General features: G+C 41.8%; 1 pseudogene; it reads right to left on the bottom strand.

The window, feature by feature from the left end:
* Positions 1-338: 338 nt before the first annotated feature.
* LOC147115421 (extracellular calcium-sensing receptor-like) lies at positions 339-10,226 on the bottom strand (annotated as a pseudogene).
* Positions 10,227-10,573: the final 347 nt, after the last annotated feature.

Below are 10,573 nucleotides of genomic sequence, written 5' to 3'. Positions count from 1 at the left end.
CCTGAGCAGGCTGGGACCATGAAGCAAGTGTTAAAACCCACTAACAGCACGTCACAAAGTACTGAACCAGAGATCTTCCAAATCTGCGACTCAGTGCCATACAGGGCGGAGCCAGTACCGTGCCATCAATCTTAAATGCATGGATGTGGAATAATTAAATGCGGAAATGAATTAATGTTCAAGGATTACGTTGGAGACCAATATGTTTATTAATTATATGTTGAATTTTAATTCCACACTTTAAAGTCGGTTTCTCCAGCACAATATAGTAGAACAGATGAATCACATTAAAACATAAAATTGAGCTTGATAAATGAATCGATTAGTGGGATCTGAGCTCAAAGCTACACGAAGCCTTTGAAGTGCGAATTATGTGGCAGCAAATATTCATACCACCAAGTCTCATCGTTCTTTAAACCTACTTTTGAATCCCTTTACCCATTAGGTATTTCTTTGTATTTTTCTCTGGATTTATCATGATAATGTAACATTTCGGAGCAAAAATGCAAAGCAACAATCCGAAGCTGGAGGCAAGAATAGCAAACACTTCGACCGCTACACTGTATTTCCCAGGAGAACTCACAGAAGCCGGAATAAAAGTTATCCAAACAGCACAAAAGATAAGCATGCTGAAAGTTATACATTGAGCCTCGTTGAAATTATCCGGCAACTTCCGGGCGAGAAAAGCCGAGACAAAACATACGCAGGATAACAAACCGATATAACCTGATACAGAATAGAATGCTGCAGAAGAACCCGCATCGCATTCTAAAATAATAATGTCTCTGTAATACTTTGTGTTTCTCATGGGAAATGGCGGCGCAGTGATCAGCCAAAGGGCACATATTAAACCCTGAACGAATGTCAGGAGGAAAACACTTACACGCTGCTGTTTCTGTCCAAATCATTTCATCCTGTTACTGCTGGGATGCGTTGCCTTAAATGCCATCAGCACCAGGATGGTTTTAACCAAAACACAGGAAATACACAGCACAAATGTCACACCGAACGCTGTGTGTCGTAACATACAAGACCAGTCGGACGGTTCGCCAATGAATGTAACTGAGCACAAAAAACAGCATGTTAGTGCTAAAAGAAGAAGGAAGCTGAGCTCGGAATTGTTAGCTTTAACTAAAGGTGTCTCTCGATATCGAAAGAATAGAGCACAAATATTTATAGCCCTGCACACTCCAATCAATGCAAGAGTCACCAATACAATTCCCAGGATTTCTGTGAAAGCCAGATATTCTATATTCTTTGGTATGCATTGATCTTTGCGCTCATTGGACCAGTATAGGACAGAACATTTGATGCAGTCTGTAGAATCTAAGGGAAACGGAGAACATTATATAGTGAAGAAGCTCAGTTTTAGATATATCTGAGGACACTTGCCGAGAGACGCATATTGAAATATAATCTGTATTCGACTCACCTGTAGTGTTACTAATCTCCCCATCCTCACCGGGAGTGCAGTCAAAGCAACAAAGAGGTTGTCCTTTCCTAGCGTTTTTTCTTGTTCCAGTAGAACAACTTTCAGTGCAAACTGCACGGGGGATCTAAAAGGAATGAAGCGGTAGATTATCTACCTTGTGATGTTGATCGATACACTGCACATGCACTTATTCGTAACATCAATATCTGTGTCTTCATCGGTGAAATTGCATGTTTACAATTAAGGTCAAAGTTCATATCGTATTCCGAGACCTTTATATGTTTTACTGACTGAAGTCCTGTCATTAATGAAGACCAGGGGAGCTCTCCTTACCCGCTTGTTAACATTTGTCGCTCAATCAATATCATCACAAACAAATTAACTCGTCATTTAGCTTCATTATTGTTTGTTGCAGTGCTCCGAATAACTACAAAACTACAGCGACTATACTTCAAAAACAATTACTTGGCTGTGCCGCTCTGTAACACGCCATGAGGAGGTGAAAGGTTCTATATTATTGACGTTTTTGGTTTCTTTTTTAAGTTGAACTACAATTGGCACATGTCTGCCCGACCCTCTAATCTTTCCCCTTGCAGTCTCCTACATGCTCTCCAGTCTGACATGCCCATTGATTACTGCTGTCCTCAAATTTTGATATTATCCCAGGGCTTTCGGCATCTGCACTCTCCAATCCCAGATTTTCTTGTCCACCAACAAGAAAGGCGGAATAAAGGGCTAACGTGTGTTTCAGAGGAGAACCGAGGCCTGTCTGCATATTGGATTACACGGCTAACTCTATCTTGTCAATCAGAAAAAAAACATCTATTTACTCCTGCTCTGTTTTCTTTCCTCAAGCCATTTTCTTTCATTTTACCAATTCACCTGTAATATGACGCTTCTTAATTTCACTAACTAGTCTCTTATGTGGAATTTTATCAAACGATGATTTGAAAGATTACCAGACCTAAATCACTCCCTGCGACCAGAGGCTATTGTAACCTAGCCCAGCGGCCGGGACATTGACGGAAATGGGGGAAATGCAGCTTTTACAGCACGCAAAATTTCACTCTGCTTTGAAGACAAGGGTGAGTAATATTAGGCGTGGATTATAACCTGCGGTCCAACAAATCCCATGGGTTCCCAGCCTGGTGAGTTAGATTAAAATTACGGAGTGATTCTTTTCAACGTGCCTTTGAATCTGTCTGCGCATGTGCACCCGTATGGTCCCACACATGCGCAATCAATCTGGTCACGCAGAGCGGGAGAGGGGTTCGAAGAGGGAAGGCAGAGGTGGTCAAAAGCTGGGAAAACAAAGTCAGGAACTAGGGCGGGGGGGGGAGAAAGTCAGGAACTTGGGGGAGAAGGTCAGGAACTTGATGTTGGGGCAGGAAAAGTTCAGGAACTTGTTGGGGAGGTGCAGGTCAGGATCTCGGGAAGGAAGGGCAGGAACTTGTTGTGGGGTGGACAGGAACTTTATTTTGGGGGAGGGGGAGAATGTCCTAACCCTCGAGGGTGAGCCCTGTCTGTTCTCTGAAAGCAATGGTGTGCTCTCTGTCTGGTGCCTGGCAGTCAGAATGTATATATCAAGTTACACATTGCAAAGTCCTTGATTACTCAGGCAGCCAGAATCTAATTACACAATCCAGAAAAACTGCTGCGTGTGTCTTGTCCTCCAAGGGGGCCAAGTAGAAATATGGTCTTGTCATCCAAGAGGACCAATCAGAACTTTCGTGTTGCAAATGCAAACTGCCTTAAAATTATCCCACCCCCCTTGTCTAAATCTGGCAAATTTCCTGCTTGAAGTAACGGATTTGTAAATCCGGAATCGGCCTTTAAAAACGGCTGTAGACTGGGCCTCGCTATCGATTTTCAAAATTATAATGATTAGTCAATAACATCTACAAAATACATTAAACAATTACAGCCAGTTTCAATTGGAAGCCATACCTCCTGCTCACCACCGCTCCAGACAATTTGCTTCGGATCCAGCACCAGTTCTTGCCCCGGAGGTGCTGACCCATTATAATGTCCAACTATCTTTTCATCAACAACACGGTTTTCATTCATTTGCCAGTTGACAAAGTCGTACCCGGCTACTGCATTGCCACTATCATCAAAATACACCTTCTCACCAGTTTTCGTTGTGAAATATACGGACTTCATGTAATGGAGCAGCTTTAGAAAATAACGAGACAGATTTCTTATGGAATTTACATGTAAACAGAGTTTTTTATACTTTAAGAAGATACCGATCGATCAATACATTGGGCAGCACGGTGGCATAGTGGTTAGCACTGTTGCCTCACAGCGCCAAGGACCCGGGTTCGAATCCGGCTTCGGGCGACTGTCTGTGTGGAGTTTGCACATTCTCCCCGTGTTTGCGTGGGTTTTCTCCGGGTGCTCCGGTTTCCTCCCACAGTCCAAAGATGTGCGGGTTAGGTTGATTGACCCTTAGTGTTAGGGGGATTAAATACGTGGGGTTACGGGGATAGGGTGGGATATGTGTTGGTGTAGGGGTTACGGGGATCGGGTGGGTAATGTGTCGGTGCAGGCTCGATGGGCTGGAATGGCCTCTATCTGCACTGTGGGGTGTCTGTGATTCTGTGAAAACGTTATTGCACAGGCTTTTTTTTAATATTGAACAACTTATTTTGCAGTTAAAATGAATGCAATTAAATGAGGTTTATTCCCTACCTGCCACGGTTGAAAGTTTGAAACATGAGCACATGTATTATTTATAAATGGTCCTTTGCCATTTTCACACGAAAACATGTTGTGCAGTGCGTGTGCGAAAGTATAGACTGCTTTATATACATTGTAGGAACTTCCGTCCACCGTTGGGTCAGTATAGACGTTGTATACTCCATGCAAACTTTCATTTCCGGTGCATTGAGGGAGCCGAGAAGATGAACCTACTTGGCTTCTGTTGTTATCTAATATTAGAGTACATCTGAACGTCGTTTCCCAAAACTCCCTTACTAAACTATCCCCGGGAAACATAGAAGGATGGACCCTGAGCAGGAAGTCCTGGAACTTCTACCACAAGCACCGCAGTTCCGATTGCCCCGGTGAGGAACCTCGATCTTTTATCTGGAGCAATAATGTCCGCTGTGATCCAACCTTCGCTACCGACCCACTGAATGCCAGTGAGGTTTTGTCGTAAAATCTCCTCAAACAAAACGAGCATATCCCCCGCTGGCGCAAATGCCACCACAACCTTTGTGGTCGACGCTTTTATCACTTGTACAATTTTCGTAATCTTTACTACAGGATCGGTTCTGTAAAACGATTCGGAGAAGGCAATGCAAATGCCGAAATTCAGTGCAGCTTCTATAAACGCTTTCATTCCCGAGTTGCCATAGTCATTGTTGCTGTTAATGGTTCCAATCCAAGTCCATCCAAACCCCTTAACAAGTTGCGCCAAAGCCTTGGATTGATGGTAGTCACTTGGTATTGTTCTATAAAAGGTTGGATATTCGTTCCTATTGCTGAGACATACACACGTGGAAAAGTAACTAACCTGTATTGAATCAAAAAGTAATAACATTGAAATAGATCATTGGCACGTGGGTGAAATAATCATATTTCACACTTCCAAATATTCTAAATTCATTGGAATCAGAAAGAGTAACTGCCACTCTAATAGCACATTTAGCCGTACAGTGAAATCACCTTTTGCTTTGATAAATTCAAGGAAACAGCATAAAAGGTATAGGTAAGAAAGAACTATATGTAAAGTCATAGCCATAGAGTCATAACGACACAGAAGTAGGCCGTTCGGCCCAGCGACACCGCGGCGGCTCTCTGCAGAGCAATCCAATCAGTGCCATTCCCCCGCTCTATCCCTGTAGCCCTGCAAGTTTATTTCCCTCAAGTGCCTATCCAGTGTCCCCTTGAAAACATTGAGTGTCTCTGCTTCCACCAATTCGGTAGGCAGCGAGGTCCAGGTCCTCACTACTCACTGCACAAAAAAGTTGCCCAAAAACTTAAATCTGTGTCCCCAAGTCCTTGTATCATTAACTAGTGGCAACAGCCTTTCCCCGTCTAGCCTATCCAAACCTGTAATAATCTTGTACACTTCTATCAAATCACCCCTCAACCTCCATTGCTCTAAAGAAAACAAATCCAACTTCTCCAATCTGTCCTTGTAGCTAAGAGCCCCCATCCCTAGAACCATCCTGGTAAATCTCCTCTGCACCCTCTCAAGCGCCTTCACATCCTTCTGAAAGTGTGGTGACCAGAACTGGACGCAATACTCAAGTTGTAAACATGCATTTATTAGAAGAATGAGAGGTGATCTCATTGAAACTTATAAAATTCTAACAGGACTAGACAGACTAGATACAGGAAGGCTGTTCCCGATGGCGGGGGAGTCCAGAACCAGGGGTCACAGTCTAATGATAAGGGGTAAGCCATTTAGGACTGAGATTAGGAGGAATTTCTTCACCCAGAGAGTAGTGAACCTGTGGAATTCTCTACCACAGAAGACATATGAGGCCAATTCATTAAATATATTCAAGAAGGAGTTAGATATGTTTCTTAAGGCTAAGGGGATCAAGGGATATGGGGAGAAGGCAGGGACAGGGTACTGAATTTGGATGATCAGCCATGATCGCATTGAATGGCAGAGCAGGCTCGAGGGGCCGAATGGCCTACTCCTGCTCCTATCTTCTATGTTTCTATGTTTCCATACTGGGACTTTCACGAACTCGGGATATCCTAACCCACTTTACAGTCAATGAAGAATTTTTGAACTGTAGTCACTGTTGTAACGTGTTGTAATCCAACAGCCAATTCGTGCACAGCAATGTCCCACAAACAGCAATGTGGTAATGACCAGATAATCTATTTTCTTGATGCTGGTTCAGCCAAATATTTTGGCCAAGACAACGGGGCGAAACCCTCAACTCTTCTTAAACTAGTGTAATGTGCACCTTTAAGTAGACCTCAGAGGGTAGACATCAGTTTATGTCATCGGATATACGTCACCTCCGACAGTGCAGCACTCCCTCAGCTGTCAGCATAGATTTCGTGCTCAAGTTTCTGGAGGGGGAATTGAACACACATCCTTCTGACTCAGAAGACAGAATGCTATAACTGAGCCACGGTTGACAGCTAAATGTAGAAATAGCAATATATATGTAGCAATTAATTATTTTGTTCCATTTATATGAGAGTAACCGCAATAAAAAGCGAATCTCACCATTGGTATTTTAAAAGGACCGATTGTTCTTGCCACTGCTATAGACGCTGAGGATCCCTCGCAAACAATAATACCAGGGACATTTAGGGACCCGTTACAGACATGACCCACATAAGTCTCTTCCTGCCCATTAACCAGGGCCAGAGCGACTTTTGTTGTAATCTTGGGAGACGCGCAGTCATCGTGAATCCTGTAGCCCAGTGTAATGTTCGGGAGAAGTGTCTCATCCTTGTTTATTTCCTCTATTGCAAAAATCATGGTCTGCACCAAGCGAAACACCCATGAATCAAAACTGACGAGCAAACACAGTTAATGATTAAGAGAAAGTAATTCAGTTTTCCTTTACACGTCTTAAGATCTTGATAGATTGCAACAAAAATAACTTTAAAGTAGGCAAAGACGTTTTAAAGACAGTTAGTTGGTATGGGCTGTACAAATGACTCCATGGAAAGCAGTAATTTGCTAAAACTGTTGTAGAACAATGTATCGTATAATTTTACTTTGTTTTACGAAATCAATGTTGGCAAAAAGTATACTTTTTGTTTCAGGTAGTTCTCCAGTTACTTTTAAAAGTCTTGTAACATCATCGTACCAGTTAATATCATAGATCAATGAAAAGATCACATTTCCGCTTTGAACAGACAAATTACATATTCTCTGCTACATGTTCAATGTCAAATAAAACATATAGTGTGGCCAATATTTACATTCACAAATAATCATAGCAAGCTTAATGAATAAATCTCATGTAGAAAACTGATCAAATCCGTGTTCCACCTGGCGTACTCCCCCACCGAGCCCAGCAGCGCACCGTCGTGCGTTTGTGAACCCGGGATCACGTGGGGCGGTGGTTCTATTTACTTTCCGATTCTTAGCCTGTGAGCTACAGCTGAGCGTTTTAGTGCGAAGTGACAGGAGGAGGGATTCACTCACATAGGATAAGATTGGAAATGAAACATTCACAAATATAATTGCTGTGAAATAAGTCGATCCCTTTTCAGCAACTAATGCTGCAGGAGTCGGTAGATTTTGGTTATATTGTCCAATTTAGAGAGCATTAAGATGTTATAAAATACATTTGGACATGTCCATGAAACGTGTGTGCACATTTATGACAGTAGAACATTGTCAGCAATAAGCTGCAAATATCAACAAAGTTGTCGATCTAGTGAAAAAATGGAGCGTTAGTGTAAATGAAAATAAATGGGAGAAGAAAAATTTGCAGCCACTTCAAAGTGAAATTGCTTCCAGAAAAACATAACCAACATGTTTAAGCTTTCCACGTTTAATTCTTTTAAGAGCAGGAATTCGGCTGTAATTTTGCAACAATTGTATTCCGCATTTAAATATGTTCTACCTGTCTTTTTAATCGATGTCTACTCCTGGCGATAAAGTGAAAACGCAGCTGAGCCAATATGCAATACCCTTGCCATTTTGGGCATTTTGCAAATTAAAATTAAATGGAACATATTTTGCAGAAAAAAATGAAGACATGTCTCTGTTACTAAAGCTTACACTGTTAACTAATTTTGTGGGAAGATTGGTTCTGTTCTATGTGTAGCAAAATCAAAAATGCATTTAGCAACGCATTTATGATTTTGCTGTATAGGACAAATCTTCCTCATTATTATTACAAGCCTCAGCATTCTGTAATCTAGTGTTACAAATCGTTCACAAGAACTTTCCTTATTACAATTTCTCATCCGGTCCCCTCATGCTGTGCAAGAGGCTTCCTGCCCCTGTTTGCACAAGATTTTAAAACTTAAAGCGTAATAACTGCAGAGTAGGTGGGCAATTATCCCAACTTTTTGCCAGCACGGTGATTGCTATCAAGAGGTGAAAGATGCAACGAAGCCTCTGTGTAGTCGTAACTGGACAGATCGCAAGTTTGGGATTTAGTGCATAGCAATCCTGAACTTGCGGTCAGTTTCAAAGGCGGTATGATGGTGTACGCTGAGAGTTCACCGTCAAACCGACCACAAATTCAGAGCCCGTGTGAATTAAGTGATTACACAATGATTACAACGATGGCGATGAAGATGATGACTATGGGTAACAGCAAAATATTACTTGGTTGTTCACTGACCACAGATAAACCGACATACAGGGTCTGCTGGGGTATTGCAAAAACACGTAATCATGAAAGTTATTGATGTTGTTTATATTTCAAGACCATAAACCTTAAATCTTAGTTACACTGTTTTACATAGAATTTCATAGAGTATACAGCACAGAAACAGGCTATTCGGCCCAAGCAGCCCATACCAGTGTTCATGCGCCATTCGAGCCTCCTCCCATCTTTGCGCATCTAACTCTGTCAGCATAACCCTCTATTCCCTTCTCCCTCAGATGCTTATCTAGCCTCCCCTTAACTGCATCTTTACTATTCACCTCAACCACTCCCCGTGGTAGCGAGTTCCACATTCTCACCACTATGTGGGTGAAGAAGTTTCTTCTGATTTCCCTATTTGATTTCTTCGTGACTATCGTATATTGATGATCTCTAGTATTGCTCTTCCCCACAGGTGGAAACATTCTCTGTATCTACTCTATTGAAACCTTTCATAATTTTAAAGATATCAATTAGGTCATCCCTCAGCCTTCTTTTTTCAACAAAATCATAAAACCTTACAGCATAGTCGGCGGCTATTTGGCCAGACGTGCTTCTGCCAGTTCTTCCAAAGATCTATCCAATTTAATCCCTACACCTCAGCTTTTCCCCCCATAAACCTGCAAATAAGTCCTCTTCAAATGGATTTTGAAAGTTTCTATTCATATTTAGAAACTATAGAAGATATAGAAAATATTCAGTGAGAGTAATAATGTTACAGGGTGAATGGTTCATTTACTTACATAGATTACACAGTGCAGTGACATGCCATTAGGCCCAACCAGTCCATGTCCGTCTTTAAGCTTCAACCCCGTCTCCTCACAACCCTCTCCATCTATCCTATGAGAATATCCTTCTATTCCTTTCTCCCTCATGTACTTATCAAGCTTCACCTGAAATGCATCTATTCTATCATCTCAACTATTAGTTGTGGAGGCGAGTTCCAAATTCTAACCACTCTCTGGGTAAAGAGATTTGTCCTGGATTACCAATTGGATTTATTAGTGACTGTCTTATAGTAATGGCCGCTCACTTTCATCCTTTTTGTGCGGTTCCAGCTGCTTGGTAGAGACCAAAGCCTGCGATCAGATAAATGTTTAATGATTTCACAATTTACACTGGTTGTAAATTGCCACCCTGAATACAATATAAAAGAAACATATTTAGCAAAATGCCACTCGGAATGGAATAAATGTGTGAGCATAATATCAAACAGGGTTGTTAGGTAAACTTGGTGGAAACTCCGAACGGTCACACCAGAACTGAACTAACCTTCTACATCTGGTTTCTTCTGGTGGCTTTTTAAATACATTGATCTCCTCAAACCTGTTCGAGTGCACGCCAAACAACCCTCCAAGCACAATGTCCCCATCCTTAGATATATTGGGTATATAGAATCTTTCCAGGAGTTTGCAGGTTCGCTCATCTGACTCCCAGGCAAAGGTCACCATCAGCAGCATCCCCAGCATAAGCTGAAACATCGCAGAATTGAGGATCTCTATTACTGATTTCCTTGCAAAATGCTAACAATTCTGATTTTGCTCTTTATATAGGCTGTGAACCTGAATTGCTGGAGCATTGGATTTCAGACGCCAAAATACAAATAGGAAACTATTGTGTCTGCCTTCGGGAAATTAGTCAATGTCCTAAGCGAATACAAATCCCTTTGTGACTAAGAAATGCTCCATCGCATCTCATGTGTCAGTTTCTAAGCGATCAGTGAATCATTCATTTTGCAATTAAGCCGGAAGCCAAAAATGAGAGACAGAAAAACAAGAATTAATGAGGAAATTATGCGGGAGATACAGGACGAGTCCATGAGTTCAGC

This window comes from Somniosus microcephalus, chromosome 6, assembly GCF_052327205.1.
Source record: "Somniosus microcephalus isolate GS21.2 chromosome 6, FLI_Smic_1.0, whole genome shotgun sequence".
NCBI lineage: Eukaryota > Metazoa > Chordata > Chondrichthyes > Squaliformes > Somniosidae > Somniosus > Somniosus microcephalus.
The sequence above is the reverse complement of the archived record's forward strand: the minus strand, read 5'-3'. Positions and strand labels throughout refer to the sequence as shown.